This window comes from Pseudophryne corroboree, chromosome 1 (genome assembly GCF_028390025.1).
Source record: "Pseudophryne corroboree isolate aPseCor3 chromosome 1, aPseCor3.hap2, whole genome shotgun sequence".
Lineage (NCBI taxonomy): Eukaryota > Metazoa > Chordata > Amphibia > Anura > Myobatrachidae > Pseudophryne > Pseudophryne corroboree.
In genome coordinates this window covers 886019246-886038989 of record NC_086444.1, presented here as the reverse complement: position 1 = coordinate 886038989, position 19744 = coordinate 886019246, and the positions used below count along the sequence as shown (strand labels likewise).

Here is a 19744-nt window from a genome sequence, read left to right as displayed (position 1 = left end):
TCCAATCTATACACCTTCCCATTGAATAATGAACATAATCAGCATCAACAAATAAAAGATGGCTGCCTGCAGGAATGGATAATTTTAAACTCTGCAAAATTGTCCATTTCACAAACAAAAACACCATTGTTTAAAAGACACTCACCTGAACAGGGACTTGAACGCTGGACCCTCAGATTAAAAGTCTGATGCTCTACCGACTGAGCTATCCAGGCTCTGAGCACTGAAGTTGTCGTATTGGAAACTGCTCGAAATATATAAAACATGACAATTTGCTGTGCAATTACAAAAAATGTGGAAAAATATATGTGTTACTGCAATCAGGAACTGAAAGACTTGGCTTGCAGGGTATCTTGATGAAATATATATTAGTTTCTTCTGTGTTTAATATGTAAATCCTTAGATTCGTTAAGTATCACCTTACTTCAATAATCACATTCAATTATTTTTGTCAAAGAGGTTTGATTTATTACTTGTCTAATTTAATCACTGTGTGCCTATCAAAGAAGGATGGATTTGAGTTCCTGATGAAATAAAGTCTTTAGAACTGACATGTAGCGATACTACTTTGTGATGATTATATTACTAGATGCCAATAATGTGTGCCTATTGAAGAGTGATAAAGTCCATTCTTAATATTCTAAAGAATCTCTCCAATCTATACACCTTCCCATTGAATAATGAACATAATCAGCATCAACAATTAAAAGATTGCTGCCTGCAGGAATGGATGATTTTAAACTCTGCAAAATTGTCCATTTCACAAACAAAAACACCATTGTTTAAAAGACACTCGCAAGAATAGGGACTTGAACCCTGGACCCTCAGATTAAAAGTCTGATGCTCTACCGACAGAGCTATCCAGGCTCTGAGCACTGAAGTTGCCATATTGGAAACTGCTCGAAATATATAAAACATGACAATTTGCTGTGCAATTACAAAAAATGTGGAAAAATATATGTGTTACTGCAATCAGGAACTGAAAGACTTGGCTTGTAGGGTATCTTGATGAAATATATTTTAGTTTCCTCTGTGTTTAAGATGTAAATCCTTAGATTCGTTAAGTATCACCTTACTTCAATAATCACATTCAATTATTTTTGTCAAAGAGGTTTGATTTATTATTTGTCTAATTTAATCACTGTGTGCCTATCAAAGAAGGATGGATTTGAGTTCCTGATGAAATAAAGTCTTTAGAACTGACATGTAGCGATACTACTTTGTGATGATTATATTACTAGATGCCAATAATGTGTGCCTATTGAAGAGTAATAAAGTGCATTCTTAATATTCTACAGAATCTTTCCAATCTATTCACCTTCCCATTGAATAATGAACATAATCAGCATCAACAATTAAAAGATGGCTGCCTGCAGGAATGGATAATTTTAAACTCTGCAAAATTGTCCATTTCACAAACAAAAACACCATTGTTTAAAAGACACTCGCCTGAACAGGGACTTGAACCCTGGACCCTCAGATTAAAAGTCTGATGCTCTACCGACTGAGCTATCCAGGCTCTGAGCACTGAAGTTGCCATATTGGAAACTGCTCGAAATATATAAAACATGACAATTTGCTGTGCAATTACAAAAAATGTGGAAAAATATATGTGTTACTGCAATCAGGAACTGAAAGACTTGGCTTGTAGGGTATCTTGATGAAATATATTTTAGTTTCCTCTGTGTTTAAGATGTAAATCCTTAGATGCTTTAAGTATCACCTCACTTCAATAATCACATTCAATTATTTTTGTCAAAGAGGTTTGATTTATCACTTGTCTAATTTAATCACTGTGTGCCTATCAAAGAAGGATGGATTTGAGTTCCTGATGAAACAAAGTCTTTAGAACTGACATGTAGTGATACTACTTTGTGATGACTATATTACTAGATGCCAATAATGTGTGCCTATTGAAGAGTAATAAAGTCCATTCTTAATATTCTAAAGAATCTCTCCACACCTTCCCATTGAATAATGAACATAATCAGCATCAACAATTAAAAGATGGCTGCCTGCAGGAATGGATGATTTTAAACTCTGCAAAATTGTCCATTTCGCAAAAAAAAACACCATTGTTTAAAAGACACTCGCCTGAACAGGGACTTGAACCCTGGACCCTCAGATTAAAAGTCTGATGCTCTACCGACTGAGCTATCCAGGCTCTGAGCACTGAAGTTGCCATATTGGAAACTGCTCGAAATATATAAAACATGACAATTTGCTGTACATTTACAAAAAATGAGGAAAAATATATGTGTTACAGCTATCATGAACTGAAAGACTTGGCTTGTAGGGTCTCTTGATGAAATATATTTTAGTTTAATCTGTGTTTAAGATGTAAATCCTTAGATTCGTTAAGTATCACCTTACTTCAATAATCACATTCAATTATTTTTGTCAAAGAGGTTTGATTTATTACTTGTCTAATTTAATCACTGTGTGCCTATCAAAGAAGGATGGATTTGAGTTCCTGATGAAATAAAGTCTTTAGAACTGACATGTAGCGACACTATTTTGTGATGATTATATTACTAGATGCCAATAATGTGTGCCTATTGAAGAGTGATAAATTCCATTCTTAATATTCTACAGAATCTTTCCAATCTATACACCTTCCCATTGAATAATGAACATAATCAGCATCAACAATTAAAAGATGGCTGCCTGCAGGAATGGATAATTTTAAACTCTGCAAAATTGTCCATTTCACAAACACCATTGTTTAAAAGACACTCGCCTGAACAGGGACTTGAACGCTGGACCCTCAGATTAAAAGTCTGATGCTCTACCGACTGAGCTATCCAGGCTCTGAGCACTGAAGTTGTCATATTGAAAACTGCTCGAAATATATAAAACATGACAATTTGCTGTGCAATTACAAAAAATGTGGAAAAATATATGTGTTACTGCAATCATGAACTGAAAGACTTGGCTTGTAGGGTATCTTGATGAAATATATTTTAGTTTCTTCTGTGTTTAAGATGTAAATCCTTAGATGCTTTAAGTATCACCTCACTTCAATAATCACATTCAATTATTTTTGTCAAAGAGGTTTGATTTATTACTTGTCTAATTTAATCACTGTGTGCCTATCAAAGAAGGATGGATTTGAGTTCCTGATAAAATAAAGTCTTTAGAACTGACATGTAGCCATACTACTTTTGGATGATTATATTACTAGATGCCAATAATGTGTGCCTATTGAAGAGTGATAAAGTCCATTCTTAATATTCTACAGAATCTTTCCAATCTATACACCTTCCCATTGAATAATGAACATAATCAGCATCAACAAATAAAAGATGGCTGCCTGCAGGAATGGATAATTTTAAACTCTGCAAAATTGTCCATTTCACAAACAAAAACACCATTGTTTAAAAGACACTCGCCTGAACAGGGACTTGAACGCTGGACCCTCAGATTAAAAGTCTGATGCTCTACCGACTGAGCTATCCAGGCTCTGAGCACTGAAGTTGTCGTATTGGAAACTGCTTGAAATATATAAAACATGACAATTTGCTGTGCAATTACAAAAAATGTGGAAAAATATATGTGTTACTGCAATCAGGAACTGAAAGACTTGGCTTGTAGGGTATCTTGATGAAATATATATTAGTTTCTTCTGTGTTTAATATGTAAATCCTTAGATTCGTTAAGTATCACCTTACTTCAATAATCACATTCAATTATTTTTGTCAAAGAGGTTTGATTTATTACTTGTCTAATTTAATCACTGTGTGCCTATCAAAGAAGGATGGATTTGAGTTCCTGATGAAATAAAGTCTTTAGAACTGACATGTAGCGATACTACTTTGTGATGATTATATTACTAGATGCCAATAATGTGTGCCTATTGAAGAGTGATAAAGTCCATTCTTAATATTCTAAAGAATCTCTCCAATCTATACACCTTCCCATTGAATAATGAACATAATCAGCATCAACAATTAAAAGATTGCTGCCTGCAGGAATGGATGATTTTAAACTCTGCAAAATTGTCCATTTCACAAACAAAAACACCATTGTTTAAAAGACACTCGCAAGAACAGGGACTTGAACCCTGGACCCTCAGATTAAAAGTCTGATGCTCTACCGACAGAGCTATCCAGGCTCTGAGCACTGAAGTTGCCATATTGGAAACTGCTCGAAATATATAAAACATGACAATTTGCTGTGCAAATACAAAAAATGTGGAAAAATATATGTGTTACTGCAATCAGGAACTGAAAGACTTGGCTTGTAGGGTATCTTGATGAAATATATTTTAGTTTCCTCTGTGTTTAAGATGTAAATCCTTAGATTCGTTAAGTATCACCTTACTTCAATAATCCCATTCAATTATTTTTGTCAAAGAGGTTTGATTTATTATTTGTCTAATTTAATCACTGTGTGCCTATCAAAGAAGGATGGATTTGAGTTCCTGATGAAATAAAGTCTTTAGAACTGACATGTAGCGATACTACTTTGTGATGATTATATTACTAGATGCCAATAATGTGTGCCTATTGAAGAGTAATAAAGTCCATTCTTAATATTCTACAGAATCTTTCCAATCTATTCACCTTCCCATTGAATAATGAACATAATCAGCATCAACAATTAAAAGATGGCTGCCTGCAGGAATGGATAATTTTAAACTCTGCAAAATTGTCCATTTCACAAACAAAAACACCATTGTTTAAAGGACACTCGCCTGAACAGGGACTTGAACCCTGGACCCTCAGATTAAAAGTCTGATGCTCTACCGACTGAGCTATCCAGTATCTGAGTGCTGAAGTTGCCATAATGGAAACTGCTCGAAATATATAAAACATGACAATTTGCTGTGCAATTACAAAATATGTGGAAAAATATATGTGTTACTGCAATCATGAACTGAAAGACTTGGCTTGTAGGGTATCTTGATGAAATATATTTTAGTTTCCTCTGTGTTTAAGTTGTAAATCCTTAGATGCTTTAAGTATCACCTCACTTCAATAATCACATTCAATTATTTTTGTCAAAGAGGTTTGATTTATCACTTGTCTAATTTAATCACTGTGTGCCTATCAAAGAAGGATGGATTTGAGTTCCTGATGAAACAAAGTCTTTAGAACTGACATGTAGTGATACTACTTTGTGATGACTATATTACTAGATGCCAATAATGTGTGCCTATTGAAGAGTAATAAAGTCCATTCTTAATATTCTAAAGAATCTCTCCACACCTTCCCATTGAATAATGAACATAATCAGCATCAACAATTAAAAGATGGCTGCCTGCAGGAATGGATGATTTTAAACTCTGCAAAATTGTCCATTTCACAAAAAAAACACCATTGTTTAAAAGACACTCGCCTGAACAGGGACTTGAACCCTGGACCCTCAGATTAAAAGTCTGATGCTCTACCGACTGAGCTATCCAGGCTCTGAGCACTGAAGTTGCCATATTGGAAACTGCTCGAAATATATAAAACATGACAATTTGCTGTACAATTACAAAAAATGAGGAAAAATATATGTGTTACAGCTATCATGAACTGAAAGACTTGGCTTGTAGGGTCTCTTGATGAAATATATTTTAGTTTAATCTGTGTTTAAGATGTAAATCCTTAGATTCGGTAAGTATCACCTTACTTCAATAATCACATTCAATTATTTTTGTCAAAGAGGTTTGATTTATTACTTGTCTAATTTAATCACTGTGTGCCTATCAAAGAAGGATGGATTTGAGTTCCTGATGAAATAAAGTCTTTAGAACTGACATGTAGCGATACTTCTTTGTGATGATTATATTACTAGATGCCAATAATGTGTGCCTATTGAAGAGTGATAAAGTCCATTCTTAGTATTCTACAGAATCTTTCCAATCTATTCACCTTCCCATTGAATAATGAACATAATCAGCATCAACAATTAAAAGATGGCTGCCTGCAGGAATGGATAATTTTAAACTTTGCAAAATTGTCCATTTCACAAACAAAATTGTTTAATATACACTCACCTGAACAGGGACTTGAACCCTGGACCCTCAGATTAAAAGTCTGATGCTCTACCGACTGAGCTATCCAGGCTCTGAGCACTGAAGTTGCCATATTGGAAACTGCTCGAAATATATAAAACATGACAATTTGCTGTGCAATTACAGAAAATGTGGAAAAATATATGTGTTACTGCAATCATGAACTGAAAGACTTGGCTTGTAGGGTATCTTGATGAAATATATTTTAGTTTCCTCTGTGTTTAAGATATAAATCCTTAGATGCTTTAAGTATCACCTCACTTCAATAATCACATTCAATTATTTTTGTCAAAGAGGTTTGATTTATTACTTGTCTAATTTAATCACTGTGTGCCTATCAAAGAAGGATGGATTTGAGTTCCTGATGAAATAAAGTCTTTAGAACTGACATGTAGCGACACTACTTTGTGATGATTATATTACTAGATGCCAATAATGTGTGCCTATTGAAGAGTGATAAATTCCATTCTTAATATTCTACAGAATCTTTCCAATATATACACCTTCCCATTGAATAATGAACATAATCAGCATCAACAATTAAAAGATGGCTGCCTTCAGGAATGGATAATTTTAAACTCTGCAAAATTGTCCATTTCACAAACAAAAACACCATTGTTTAAAAGACTCTCGCCTGAACAGGGAATTGAACGCTGGACCCTCAGATTAAAAGTCTGATGCTCTACCGACAGAGCTATCCAGGCTCTGAGCACTGAAGTTGCCATATTGGAAACTGCTCGAAATATATAAAACATGACAATTTGCTGTGCAATTACAAAAAATGTGGAAAAATATATGTGTTACTGCAGTCATGAACTGAAAGACTTGGCTTGTAGGGTCTCTTGATGAAATATATTTTAGTTTAATCTGTGTTTAAGATGTAAATCCTTAGATTCGTTAAGTATCACCTTACTTCAATAATCACATTCAATTATTTTTGTCAAAGAGGTTTGATTTATTACTTGTCTAATTTAATCACTGTGTGCCTATCAAAGAAGGATGGATTTGAGTTCCTGATGAAATAAAGTCTTTAGAACTGACATGTAGCGATACTACTTTGTGATGATTATATTACTAGATGCCAATAATGTGTGCCTATTGAAGAGTGATAAAGTCCATTCTTAATATTCTACAGAATCTTTCCAATCTATTCACCTTCCCATTGAATAATGAACTTAATCAGCATCAACAATTAAAAGATGGCTGCATGCAGGAATGGATAATTTTAAACTTTGCAAAATTGTCCATTTCACAAACAAAGACACCATTGTTTAATAGACACTCGCCTGAACAGGGACTTGAACCCTGGACCCTCAGATTAAAAGTCTGATGCTCTACCGACTGAGCTATCCAAGCTCTGAGCACTGAAGTTGCCATATTGGAAACTGCTCGAAATATATAAAACATGACAATTTGCTGTGCAATTACAAAAAATGAGGAAAAATATATGTGTTACAGCTATCATGAACTGAAAGACTTGGCTTGTTGGGTATCTTGATGAAATATATTTTAGTTTCTTCTGTGTTTAATATGTAAATCCTTAGATTCGTTAAGTATCACCTTACTTCAATAATCACATTCAATTATTTTTGTCAAAGAGGTTTGATTTATTACTTGTCTAATTTAATCACTGTGTGCCTATCAAAGAAGGATGGATTTGAGTTCCTGATGAAATAAAGTCTTTAGAACTGACATGTAGCGATACTACTTTGTGATGATTATATTACTAGATGCCAATAATGTGTGCCTATTGAAGAGTGATAAAGTCCATTCTTAATATTCTAAAGAATCTCTCCAATCTATACACCTTCCCATTGAATAATGAACATAATCAGCATCAACAATTAAAATATTGCTGCCTGCAGGAATGGATGATTTTAAACTCTGCAAAATTGTCCATTTCACAAACAAAAACACCATTGTTTAAAAGACACTCGCAAGAACAGGGACTTGAACCCTGGACCCTCAGATTAAAAGTCTGATGCTCTACCGACAGAGCTATCTAGGCTCTGAGCACTGAAGTTGCCATATTGGAAACTGCTCGAAATATATAAAACATGACAATTTGCTGTGCAATTACAAAAAATGTGGAAAAATATATGTGTTACTGCAATCATGAACTGAAAGACTTGGCTTGTAGGGTATCTTGATGAAATATATTTTAGTTTCCTCTGTGTTTAAGATGTAAATCCTTAGATTCGTTAAGTATCACCTTACTTCAATAATCCCATTCAATTATTTTTGTCAAAGAGGTTTGATTTATTATTTGTCTAATTTAATCACTGTGTGCCTATCAAAGAAGGATGGATTTGAGTTCCTGATGAAATAAAGTCTTTAGAACTGACATGTAGCGATACTACTTTGTGATGATTATATTACTAGATGCCAATAATGTGTGCCTATTGAAGAGTGATAAAGTCCATTCTTAATATTCTACAGAATCTTTCCAATCTATTCACCTTCCCATTGAATAATGAACATAATCAGCATCAACAATTAAAAGATGGCTGCCTGCAGGAATGGATAATTTTAAACTCTGCAAAATTGTCCATTTCACAAACAAAAACACCATTGTTTAAAAGACACTCGCCTGAACAGGGACTTGAACCCTGGACCCTCAGTTTAAAAGTCTGATGCTCTACCGACTGAGCTATCCAGGCTCTGAGCACTGAAGTTACCATATTGGAAACTGCTCAAAATATATAAAACATGACAATTTGCTGTGCAATTACAAAAAATGTGGAAAAATATATGTGTTACTGCAGTCATGAACTGAAAGACTTGGCTTGTAGGGTCTCTTGATGAAATATATTTTAGTTTAATCTGTGTTTAAGATGTAAATCCTTAGATTCGTTAAGTATCACCTTACTTCAATAATCACATTCAATTATTTTTGTCAAAGAGGTTTGATTTATTACTTGTCTAATTTAATCACTGTGTGCCTATCAAAGAAGGATGGATTTGAGTTCCTAATGAAATAAAGTCTTTAGAACTGACATGTAGCGATACTACTTTGTGATGATTATATTACTAGATGCCAATAATGTGTGCCTATTGAAGAGTGATAAAGTCCATTCTTAATATTCTACAGAATCTTTCCAATCTGTTCACCTTCCCATTGAATAATGAACTTAATCAGCATCAACAATTAAAAGATGGCTGCCTGCAGGAATGGATAATTTTAAACTTTGCAAAATTGTCCATTTCACAAACAAAGACAACATTGTTTAATAGACACTCGCCTGAACAGGGACTTGAACCCTGGACCCTCAGATTAAAAGTCTGATGCTTTACCGACTGAGCTATCCAAGCTCTGAGCACTGAAGTTGCCATATTGGAAACTGCTCGAAATATATAAAACATGACAATTTGCTGTGCAATTACAAAAAATGAGGAAAAATATATGTGTTACAGCTATCATGAACTGAAAGACTTGGCTTGTAGGGTCTCTTGATGAAATATATTTTAGTTTAATCTGTGTTTAAGATGTAAATCCTTAGATTCGTTAAGTATCACCTTACTTCAATAATCACATTCAATTATTTTTGTCAAAGAGGTTTGATTTATTACTTGTCTAATTTAATCACTGTGTGCCTATCAAAGAAAAATGGATTTGAGTTCCTGATGAAATAAAGTCTTTAGAACTGACATGTAGCGATACTACTTTGTGATGATTATATTACTAGATGCCAATAATGTGTGCCTATTGAAGAGTGATAAAGTCCATTCTTAATATTCTAAAGAATCTCTCCAATCTATACACCTTCCCATTGAATAATGAACATAATCAGCATCAACAATTAAAAGATGGCTGCCTGCAGGAATGGATGATTTTATACTCTGCAAAATTGTCCATTTCACAAACAAAAACACCATTGTTTAAAAGACACTCGCAAGAACAGGGACTTGAACCCTGGACCCTCAGATTAAAAGTCTGATGCTCTACCGACTGAGCTATCCAAGCTCTGAGCCCTGAAGTTGCCATATTGGAAACTGCTCGAAATATATAAAACATGACAATTTGCTGTGCAATTACAAAAAATGTGGAAAAATATATGTGTTACTGCAGTCATGAACTGAAAGACTTGGCTTGTAGGGTCTCTTGATGAAATATATTTTAGTTTAATCTGTGTTTAAGATGTAAATCCTTAGATTCGTTAAGTATCACCTTACTTCAATAATCACATTCAATTATTTTTGTCAAAGAGGTTTGATTTATTACTTGTCTAATTTAATCACTGTGTGCCTATCAAAGAAGGATGGATTTGAGTTCCTGATGAAATAAAGTCTTTAGAACTGACATGTAGCGATACTACTTTGTGATGATTATATTACTAGATGCCAATAATGTGTGCCTATTGAAGAGTGATAAAGTCCATTCTTAATATTCTACAGAATCTTTCCAATCTATTCACCTTCCCATTGAATAATGAACTTAATCAGCATCAACAATTAAAAGATGGCTGCCTGCAGGAATGGATAATTTTAAACTTTGCAAAATTGTCCATTTCACAAACAAAGACACCATTGTTTAATAGACACTCGCCTGAACAGGGACTTGAACCCTGGACCCTCAGATTAAAAGTCTGATGCTCTACCGACTGAGCTATCCAAGCTCTGAGCACTGAAGTTGCCATATTGGAAACTGCTCGAAATATATAAAACATGACAATTTGCTGTGCAATTACAAAAAATGAGGAAAAATATATGTGTTACAGCTATCATGAACTGAAAGACTTGGCTTGTAGGGTATCTTGATGAAATATATTTTAGTTTCTTCTGTGTTTAATATGTAAATCCTTAGATTCGTTAAGTATCACCTTACTTCAATAATCACATTCAATTATTTTTGTCAAAGAGGTTTGATTTATTACTTGTCTAATTTAATCACTGTGTGCCTATCAAAGAAGGATGGATTTGAGTTCCTGATGAAATAAAGTCTTTAGAACTGACATGTAGCGATACTACTTTGTGATGATTATATTACTAGATGCCAATAATGTGTGCCTATTGAAGAGTGATAAAGTCCATTCTTAATATTCTAAAGAATCTCTCCAATCTATACACCTTCCCATTGAATAATGAACATAATCAGCATCAACAATTAAAATATTGCTGCCTGCAGGAATGGATGATTTTAAACTCTGCAAAATTGTCCATTTCACAAACAAAAACACCATTGTTTAAAAGACACTCGCAAGAACAGGGACTTGAACCCTGGACCCTCAGATTAAAAGTCTGATGCTCTACCGACAGAGCTATCTAGGCTCTGAGCACTGAAGTTGCCATATTGGAAACTGCTCGAAATATATAAAACATGACAATTTGCTGTGCAATTACAAAAAATGTGGAAAAATATATGTGTTACTGCAATCATGAACTGAAAGACTTGGCTTGTAGGGTATCTTGATGAAATATATTTTAGTTTCCTCTGTGTTTAAGATGTAAATCCTTAGATTCGTTAAGTATCACCTTACTTCAATAATCCCATTCAATTATTTTTGTCAAAGAGGTTTGATTTATTATTTGTCTAATTTAATCACTGTGTGCCTATCAAAGAAGGATGGATTTGAGTTCCTGATGAAATAAAGTCTTTAGAACTGACATGTAGCGATACTACTTTGTGATGATTATATTACTAGATGCCAATAATGTGTGCCTATTGAAGAGTGATAAAGTCCATTCTTAATATTCTACAGAATCTTTCCAATCTATTCACCTTCCCATTGAATAATGAACATAATCAGCATCAACAATTAAAAGATGGCTGCCTGCAGGAATGGATAATTTTAAACTCTGCAAAATTGTCCATTTCACAAACAAAAACACCATTGTTTAAAAGACACTCGCCTGAACAGGGACTTGAACCCTGGACCCTCAGTTTAAAAGTCTGATGCTCTACCGACTGAGCTATCCAGGCTCTGAGCACTGAAGTTACCATATTGGAAACTGCTCAAAATATATAAAACATGACAATTTGCTGTGCAATTACAAAAAATGTGGAAAAATATATGTGTTACTGCAGTCATGAACTGAAAGACTTGGCTTGTAGGGTCTCTTGATGAAATATATTTTAGTTTAATCTGTGTTTAAGATGTAAATCCTTAGATTCGTTAAGTATCACCTTACTTCAATAATCACATTCAATTATTTTTGTCAAAGAGGTTTGATTTATTACTTGTCTAATTTAATCACTGTGTGCCTATCAAAGAAGGATGGATTTGAGTTCCTGATGAAATAAAGTCTTTAGAACTGACATGTAGCGATACTACTTTGTGATGATTATATTACTAGATGCCAATAATGTGTGCCTATTGAAGAGTGATAAAGTCCATTCTTAATATTCTACAGAATCTTTCCAATCTGTTCACCTTCCCATTGAATAATGAACTTAATCAGCATCAACAATTAAAAGATGGCTGCCTGCAGGAATGGATAATTTTAAACTTTGCAAAATTGTCCATTTCACAAACAAAGACAACATTGTTTAATAGACACTCGCCTGAACAGGGACTTGAACCCTGGACCCTCAGATTAAAAGTCTGATGCTTTACCGACTGAGCTATCCAAGCTCTGAGCACTGAAGTTGCCATATTGGAAACTGCTCGAAATATATAAAACATGACAATTTGCTGTGCAATTACAAAAAATGAGGAAAAATATATGTGTTACAGCTATCATGAACTGAAAGACTTGGCTTGTAGGGTCTCTTGATGAAATATATTTTAGTTTAATCTGTGTTTAAGATGTAAATCCTTAGATTCGTTAAGTATCACCTTACTTCAATAATCACATTCAATTATTTTTGTCAAAGAGGTTTGATTTATTACTTGTCTAATTTAATCACTGTGTGCCTATCAAAGAAAAATGGATTTGAGTTCCTGATGAAATAAAGTCTTTAGAACTGACATGTAGCGATACTACTTTGTGATGATTATATTACTAGATGCCAATAATGTGTGCCTATTGAAGAGTGATAAAGTCCATTCTTAATATTCTAAAGAATCTCTCCAATCTATACACCTTCCCATTGAATAATGAACATAATCAGCATCAACAATTAAAAGATGGCTGCCTGCAGGAATGGATGATTTTATACTCTGCAAAATTGTCCATTTCACAAACAAAAACACCATTGTTTAAAAGACACTCGCAAGAACAGGGACTTGAACCCTGGACCCTCAGATTAAAAGTCTGATGCTCTACCGACTGAGCTATCCAAGCTCTGAGCCCTGAAGTTGCCATATTGGAAACTGCTCGAAATATATAAAACATGACAATTTGCTGTGCAATTACAAAAAATGTGGAAAAATATATGTGTTACTGCAATCATGAACTGAAAGACTTGGCTTGTAGGGTATCTTGATGAAATATATTTTAGTTTCCTCTGTGTTTAAGATGTAAATCCTTAGATGCTTTAAGTATCACCTCACTTCAATAATCACATTCAATTATTTTTGTCAAAGAGGTTTGATTTATTACTTGTCTAATTTAATCACTGTGTGCCTATCAAAGAAGGATGGATTTGAGTTCCTGATGAAATAAAGTCTTTAGAACTGACATGTAGCGACACTACTTTGTGATGATTATATTACTAGATGCCAATAATGTGTGCCTATTGAAGAGTGATAAATTCCATTCTTAATATTCTACAGAATCTTTCCAATCTATACACCTTCCCATTGAATAATGAACATAATCAGCATCAACAATTAAAAGATGGCTGCCTGCAGGAATGGATAATTTTAAACTCTGCAAAATTGTCCATTTCACAAACAAAAACACCATTGTTTAAAAGACTCTCGCCTGAACAGGGACTTGAACGCTGGACCCTCAGATTAAAAGTCTGATGCTCTACCGACTGAGCTATCTAGGCTCTGAGCACTGAAGTTGTCGTATTGGAAACTGCTCGAAATATATAAAACATGACAATTTGCTGTGCAATTACAAAAAATGTGGAAAAATATATGTGTTACTGCAATCAGGAACTGAAAGACTTGGCTTGTAGGGTATCTTGATGAAATATATTTTAGTTTCTTCTGTGTTTAATATGTAAATCCTTAGATTCGTTAAGTATCACCTTACTTCAATAATCACATTCAATTATTTTTGTCAAAGAAGTTTGATTTATTACTTGTCTAATTTAATCACTGTGTGCCTATCAAAGAAGGATGGATTTGAGTTCCTGATGAAATAAAGTCTTTAGAACTGACATGTAGCGATACTACTTTGTGATGATTATATTACTAGATGCCAATAATGTGTGCCTATTGAAGAGTGATAAAGTCCATTCTTAATATTCTAAAGAATCTCTCCAATCTATACACCTTCCCATTGAATAATGAACATAATCAGCATCAACAATTAAAATATTGCTGCCTGCAGGAATGGATGATTTTAAACTCTGCAAAATTGTCCATTTCACAAAAAAAAACACCATTGTTTAAAAGACACTCGCAAGAACAGGGACTTGAACCCTGGACCCTCAGATTAAAAGTCTGATACTCTACCGACAGAGCTATCTAGGCTCTGAGCACTGAAGTTGCCATATTGGAAACTGCTCGAAATATATAAAACATGACAATTTGCTGTGCAATTACAAAAAATGTGGAAAAATATATGTGTTACTGCAATCATGAACTGAAAGACTTGGCTTGTAGGGTATCTTGATGAAATATATTTTAGTTTCCTCTGTGTTTAAGATGTAAATCCTTAGATTCGTTAAGTATCACCTCACTTCAATAATCCCATTCAATTATTTTTGTCAAAGAGGTTTGATTTATTATTTGTCTAATTTAATCACTGTGTGCCTATCAAAGAAGGATGGATTTGAGTTCCTGATGAAATAAAGTCTTTAGAACTGACATGTAGCGATACTACTTTGTGATGATTATATTACTAGATGCCAATAATGTGTGCCTATTGAAGAGTGATAAAGTCCATTCTTAATATTCTACAGAATCTTTCCAATCTATTCACCTTCCCATTGAATAATGAACATAATCAGCATCAACAATTAAAAGATGGATGCCTGCAGGAATGGATAATTTTAAACTCTGCAAAATTGTCCATTTCACAAACAAAAACACCATTGTTTAAAAGACACTCGCCTGAACAGGGACTTGAACCCTGGACCCTCAGTTTAAAAGTCTGATGCTCTACCGACTGAGCTATCCAGGCTCTGAGCACTGAAGTTGCCATATTGGAAACTGCTCAAAATATATAAAACATGACAATTTGCTGTGCAATTACAAAAAATGTGGAAAAATATATGTGTTACTGCAGTCATGAACTGAAAGACTTGGCTTGTAGGGTCTCTTGATGAAATATATTTTAGTTTAATCTGTGTTTAAGATGTAAATCCTTAGATTCGTTAAGTATCACCTTACTTCAATAATCACATTCAATTATTTTTGTCAAAGAGGTTTGATTTATTACTTGTCTAATTTAATCACTGTGTGCCTATCAAAGAAGGATGGATTTGAGTTCCTGATGAAATAAAGTCTTTAGAACTGACATGTAGCGATACTACTTTGTGATGATTATATTACTAGATGCCAATAATGTGTGCCTATTGAAGAGTGATAAAGTCCATTCTTAATATTCTAAAGAATCTCTCCAATCTATCCACCTTCCCATTGAATAATGAACATAATCAGCATCAACAATTAAAAGATGGCTGCCTGCAGGAATGGATAATTTTAAACTCTGCAAAATTGTCCATTTCACAAACAAAAACACCATTGTTTAAAAGACACTCGCCTGAACAGGGACTTGAACCCTGGACCCTCAGATTAAAAGTCTGATGCTCTACCGACTGAGCTATCCAGGCTCTGAGCACTGAAGTTGCCATATTGGAAACTGCTCGAAATATATAAAACATGACAATTTGCTGTACAGTTACAAAAAATGAGGAAAAATATATGTGTTACTGCTATCATGAACTGAAAGACTTGGCTTGTAGGGTCTCTTGATGAAATATATTTTAGTTTAATCTGTGTTTAAGATGTAAATCCTTAGATTCGTTAAGTATCACCTTACTTCAATAATCACATTCAATTATTTTTGTCAAAGAGGTTTGATTTATTATTTGTCTAATTTAATCACTGTGTGCCTATCAAAGAAGGATGGATTTGAGTTCCTGATGAAATAAAGTCTTTAGAACTGACATGTAGCGATACTACTTTGTGATGATTATATTACTAGATGCCAATAATGTGTGCCTATTGAAGAGTGATAAAGTCCATTCTTAATATTCTAAAGAATCTCTCCAATCTATACACCTTCCCATTGAATAATGAACATAATCAGCATCAACAATTAAAATATTGCTGCCTGCAGGAATGGATGATTTTAAACTCTGCAAAATTGTCCATTTCACAAACAAAAACACCATTGTTTAAAAGACACTCGCAAGAACAGGGACTTGAACCCTGGACCCTCAGATTAAAAGTCTGATGCTCTACCGACAGAGATATCTAGGCTCTGAGCACTGAAGTTGCCATATTGGAAACTGCTCGAAATATATAAAACATGACAATTTGCTGTGCAATTACAAAAAATGTGGAAAAATATATGTGTTACTGCAATCATGAACTGAAAGACTTGGCTTGTAGGGTATCTTGATGAAATATATTTTAGTTTCCTCTGTGTTTAAGATGTAAATCCTTAGATTCATTAAGTATCACCTTACTTCAATAATCCCATTCAATTATTTTTGTCAAAGAGGTTTGATTTATTATTTGTCTAATTTAATCACTGTGTGCCTATCAAAGAAGGATGGATTTGAGTTCCTGATGAAATAAAGTCTTTAGAACTGACATGTAGCGATACTACTTTGTGATGATTATATTACTAGATGCCAATAATGTGTGCCTATTGAAGAGTGATAAAGTCCATTCTTAATATTCTACAGAATCTTTCCAATCTATTCACCTTCCCATTGAATAATGAACATAATCAGCATCAACAATTAAAAGATGGCTGCCTGCAGGAATGGATAATTTTAAACTCTGCAAAATTGTCCTTTTCACAAACAAAAACACCATTGTTTAAAAGACACTCGCCTGAACAGGGACTTGAACCCTGGACCCTCAGTTTAAAAGTCTGATGCTCTACCGACTGAGCTATCCAGGCTCTGAGCACTGAAGTTACCATATTGGAAACTGCTCAAAATATATAAAACATGACAATTTGCTGTGCAATTACAAAAAATGTGGAAAAATATATGTGTTACTGCAGTCATGAACTGAAAGACTTGGCTTGTAGGGTCTCTTGATGAAATATATTTTAGTTTAATCTGTGTTTAAGATGTAAATCCTTAGATTCGTTAAGTATCACCTTACTTCAATAATCACATTCAATTATTTTTGTCAAAGAGGTTTGATTTATTACTTGTCTAATTTAATCACTGTGTGCCTATCAAAGAAGGATGGATTTGAGTTCCTGATGAAATAAAGTCTTTAGAACTGACATGTAGCGATACTACTTTGTGATGATTATATTACTAGATGCCAATAATGTCTGCCTATTGAAGAGTGATAAAGTCCATTCTTAATATTCTACAGAATCTTTCCAATCTGTTCACCTTCCCATTGAATAATGAACTTAATCAGCATCAACAATTAAAAGATGGCTGCCTGCAGGAATGGATAATTTTAAACTTTGCAAAATTGTCCATTTCACAAACAAAGACAACATTGTTTAATAGACACTCGCCTGAACAGGGACTTGAACCCTGGACCCTCAGATTAAAAGTCTGATGCTTTACCGACTGAGCTATCCAAGCTCTGAGCACTGAAGTTGCCATATTGGAAACTGCTCGAAATATATAAAACATGACAATTTGCTGTGCAATTACAAAAAATGAGGAAAAATATATGTGTTACAGCTATCATGAACTGAAAGACTTGGCTTGTAGGGTCTCTTGATGAAATATATTTTAGTTTAATCTGTGTTTAAGATGTAAATCCTTAGATTCGTTAAGTATCACCTTACTTCAATAATCACATTCAATTATTTTTGTCAAAGAGGTTTGATTTATTACTTGTCTAATTTAATCACTGTGTGCCTATCAAAGAAAAATGGATTTGAGTTCCTGATGAAATAAAGTCTTTAGAACTGACATGTAGCGATACTACTTTGTGATGATTATATTACTAGATGCCAATAATGTGTGCCTATTGAAGAGTGATAAAGTCCATTCTTAATATTCTAAAGAATCTCTCCAATCTATACACCTTCCCATTGAATAATGAACATAATCAGCATCAACAATTAAAAGATGGCTGCCTGCAGGAATGGATGATTTTATACTCTGCAAAATTGTCCATTTCACAAACAAAAACACCATTGTTTAAAAGACACTCGCAAGAACAGGGACTTGAACCCTGGACCCTCAGATTAAAAGTCTGATGCTCTACCGACTGAGCTATCCAAGCTCTGAGCACTGAAGTTGCCATATTGGAAATTGCTCGAAATATATAAAACATGACAATTTGCTGTGCAATTACAAAAAATGTGGAAAAATATATGTGTTACTGCAATCATGAACTGAAAGACTTGGCTTGTAGGGTATCTTGATGAAATATATTTTAGTTTCCTCTGTGTTTAAGATGTAAATCCTTAGATGCTTTAAGTATCACCTCACTTCAATAATCACATTCAATTATTTTTGTCAAAGAGGTTTGATTTATTACTTGTCTAATTTAATCACTGTGTGCCTATCAAAGAAGGATGGATTTGAGTTCCTGATGAAATAAAGTCTTTAGAACTGACATGTAGCGACACTACTTTGTGATGATTATATTACTAGATGCCAATAATGTGTGCCTATTGAAGAGTGATAAATTCCATTCTTAATATTCTACAGAATCTTTCCAATCTATACACCTTCCCATTGAATAATGAACATAATCAGCATCAACAATTAAAAGATGGCTGCCTGCAGGAATGGATAATTTTAAACTCTGCAAAATTGTCCATTTCACAAACAAAAACACCATTGTTTAAAAGACTCTCGCCTGAACAGGGACTTGAACGCTGGACCCTCAGATTAAAAGTCTGATGCTCTACCGACTGAGCTATCTAGGCTCTGAGCACTGAAGTTGTCATATTGGAAACTGCTCGAAATATATAAAACATGACAATTTGCTGTGCAATTACAAAAAATGTGGAAAAATATATGTGTTACTGCAATCAGGAACTGAAAGACTTGGCTTGTAGGGTATCTTGATGAAATATATTTTAGTTTCTTCTGTGTTTAATATGTAAATCCTTAGATTCGTTAAGTATCACCTTACTTCAATAATCACATTCAATTATTTTTGTCAAAGAAGTTTGATTTATTACTTGTCTAATTTAATCACTGTGTGCCTATCAAAGAAGGATGGATTTGAGTTCCTGATGAAATAAAGTCTTTAGAACTGACATGTAGCGATACTACTTTGTGATGATTATATTACTAGATGCCAATAATGTGTGCCTATTGAAGAGTGATAAAGTCCATTCTTAATATTCTAAAGAATCTCTCCAATCTATACACCTTCCCATTGAATAATGAACATAATCAGCATCAACAATTAAAATATTGCTGCCTGCAGGAATGGATGATTTTAAACTCTGCAAAATTGTCCATTTCACAAACAAAAACACCATTGTTTAAAAGACACTCGCAAGAACAGGGACTTGAACCCTGGACCCTCAGATTAAAAGTCTGATGCTCTACCGACAGAGCTATCT

General features: G+C 33.9%; 23 non-coding genes across 23 annotated transcripts; all 23 read right to left on the bottom strand.

Annotated features, from left to right (window-relative positions):
* Positions 1-142: 142 nt before the first annotated feature.
* TRNAK-UUU (transfer RNA lysine (anticodon UUU)) lies at positions 143-215 on the bottom strand. Its single transcript has one exon. It is a non-coding gene; the product is annotated as a tRNA-Lys (tRNA).
* A 1231-nt stretch (positions 216-1446) lies between these two features.
* TRNAK-UUU (transfer RNA lysine (anticodon UUU)) lies at positions 1447-1519 on the bottom strand. The gene has a single exon. It is a non-coding gene; the product is annotated as a tRNA-Lys (tRNA).
* Positions 1520-2091: 572 nt separating this feature from the next.
* On the bottom strand, positions 2092-2164 carry TRNAK-UUU (transfer RNA lysine (anticodon UUU)). The gene has a single exon. It is a non-coding gene; the product is annotated as a tRNA-Lys (tRNA).
* Positions 2165-2737: 573 nt separating this feature from the next.
* On the bottom strand, positions 2738-2810 carry TRNAK-UUU (transfer RNA lysine (anticodon UUU)). Its single transcript has one exon. It is a non-coding gene; the product is annotated as a tRNA-Lys (tRNA).
* Positions 2811-3389: 579 nt separating this feature from the next.
* On the bottom strand, positions 3390-3462 carry TRNAK-UUU (transfer RNA lysine (anticodon UUU)). Its single transcript has one exon. It is a non-coding gene; the product is annotated as a tRNA-Lys (tRNA).
* Positions 3463-4691: 1229 nt separating this feature from the next.
* TRNAK-UUU (transfer RNA lysine (anticodon UUU)) lies at positions 4692-4766 on the bottom strand. Its single transcript has one exon. It is a non-coding gene; the product is annotated as a tRNA-Lys (tRNA).
* A 571-nt stretch (positions 4767-5337) lies between these two features.
* On the bottom strand, positions 5338-5410 carry TRNAK-UUU (transfer RNA lysine (anticodon UUU)). The gene has a single exon. It is a non-coding gene; the product is annotated as a tRNA-Lys (tRNA).
* Positions 5411-5983: 573 nt separating this feature from the next.
* TRNAK-UUU (transfer RNA lysine (anticodon UUU)) lies at positions 5984-6056 on the bottom strand. Its single transcript has one exon. It is a non-coding gene; the product is annotated as a tRNA-Lys (tRNA).
* Positions 6057-7287: 1231 nt separating this feature from the next.
* TRNAK-UUU (transfer RNA lysine (anticodon UUU)) lies at positions 7288-7360 on the bottom strand. The gene has a single exon. It is a non-coding gene; the product is annotated as a tRNA-Lys (tRNA).
* Positions 7361-8591: 1231 nt separating this feature from the next.
* TRNAK-UUU (transfer RNA lysine (anticodon UUU)) lies at positions 8592-8664 on the bottom strand. The gene has a single exon. It is a non-coding gene; the product is annotated as a tRNA-Lys (tRNA).
* A 579-nt stretch (positions 8665-9243) lies between these two features.
* TRNAK-UUU (transfer RNA lysine (anticodon UUU)) lies at positions 9244-9316 on the bottom strand. The gene has a single exon. It is a non-coding gene; the product is annotated as a tRNA-Lys (tRNA).
* Positions 9317-9895: 579 nt separating this feature from the next.
* On the bottom strand, positions 9896-9968 carry TRNAK-UUU (transfer RNA lysine (anticodon UUU)). Its single transcript has one exon. It is a non-coding gene; the product is annotated as a tRNA-Lys (tRNA).
* Positions 9969-10547: 579 nt separating this feature from the next.
* On the bottom strand, positions 10548-10620 carry TRNAK-UUU (transfer RNA lysine (anticodon UUU)). The gene has a single exon. It is a non-coding gene; the product is annotated as a tRNA-Lys (tRNA).
* A 1231-nt stretch (positions 10621-11851) lies between these two features.
* On the bottom strand, positions 11852-11924 carry TRNAK-UUU (transfer RNA lysine (anticodon UUU)). The gene has a single exon. It is a non-coding gene; the product is annotated as a tRNA-Lys (tRNA).
* Positions 11925-12503: 579 nt separating this feature from the next.
* On the bottom strand, positions 12504-12576 carry TRNAK-UUU (transfer RNA lysine (anticodon UUU)). The gene has a single exon. It is a non-coding gene; the product is annotated as a tRNA-Lys (tRNA).
* Positions 12577-13155: 579 nt separating this feature from the next.
* Positions 13156-13228, bottom strand: TRNAK-UUU (transfer RNA lysine (anticodon UUU)). Its single transcript has one exon. It is a non-coding gene; the product is annotated as a tRNA-Lys (tRNA).
* A 579-nt stretch (positions 13229-13807) lies between these two features.
* On the bottom strand, positions 13808-13880 carry TRNAK-UUU (transfer RNA lysine (anticodon UUU)). Its single transcript has one exon. It is a non-coding gene; the product is annotated as a tRNA-Lys (tRNA).
* A 1231-nt stretch (positions 13881-15111) lies between these two features.
* Positions 15112-15184, bottom strand: TRNAK-UUU (transfer RNA lysine (anticodon UUU)). The gene has a single exon. It is a non-coding gene; the product is annotated as a tRNA-Lys (tRNA).
* A 579-nt stretch (positions 15185-15763) lies between these two features.
* Positions 15764-15836, bottom strand: TRNAK-UUU (transfer RNA lysine (anticodon UUU)). Its single transcript has one exon. It is a non-coding gene; the product is annotated as a tRNA-Lys (tRNA).
* Positions 15837-17067: 1231 nt separating this feature from the next.
* On the bottom strand, positions 17068-17140 carry TRNAK-UUU (transfer RNA lysine (anticodon UUU)). Its single transcript has one exon. It is a non-coding gene; the product is annotated as a tRNA-Lys (tRNA).
* Positions 17141-17719: 579 nt separating this feature from the next.
* On the bottom strand, positions 17720-17792 carry TRNAK-UUU (transfer RNA lysine (anticodon UUU)). Its single transcript has one exon. It is a non-coding gene; the product is annotated as a tRNA-Lys (tRNA).
* Positions 17793-18371: 579 nt separating this feature from the next.
* On the bottom strand, positions 18372-18444 carry TRNAK-UUU (transfer RNA lysine (anticodon UUU)). The gene has a single exon. It is a non-coding gene; the product is annotated as a tRNA-Lys (tRNA).
* Positions 18445-19023: 579 nt separating this feature from the next.
* Positions 19024-19096, bottom strand: TRNAK-UUU (transfer RNA lysine (anticodon UUU)). Its single transcript has one exon. It is a non-coding gene; the product is annotated as a tRNA-Lys (tRNA).
* Positions 19097-19744: the final 648 nt, after the last annotated feature.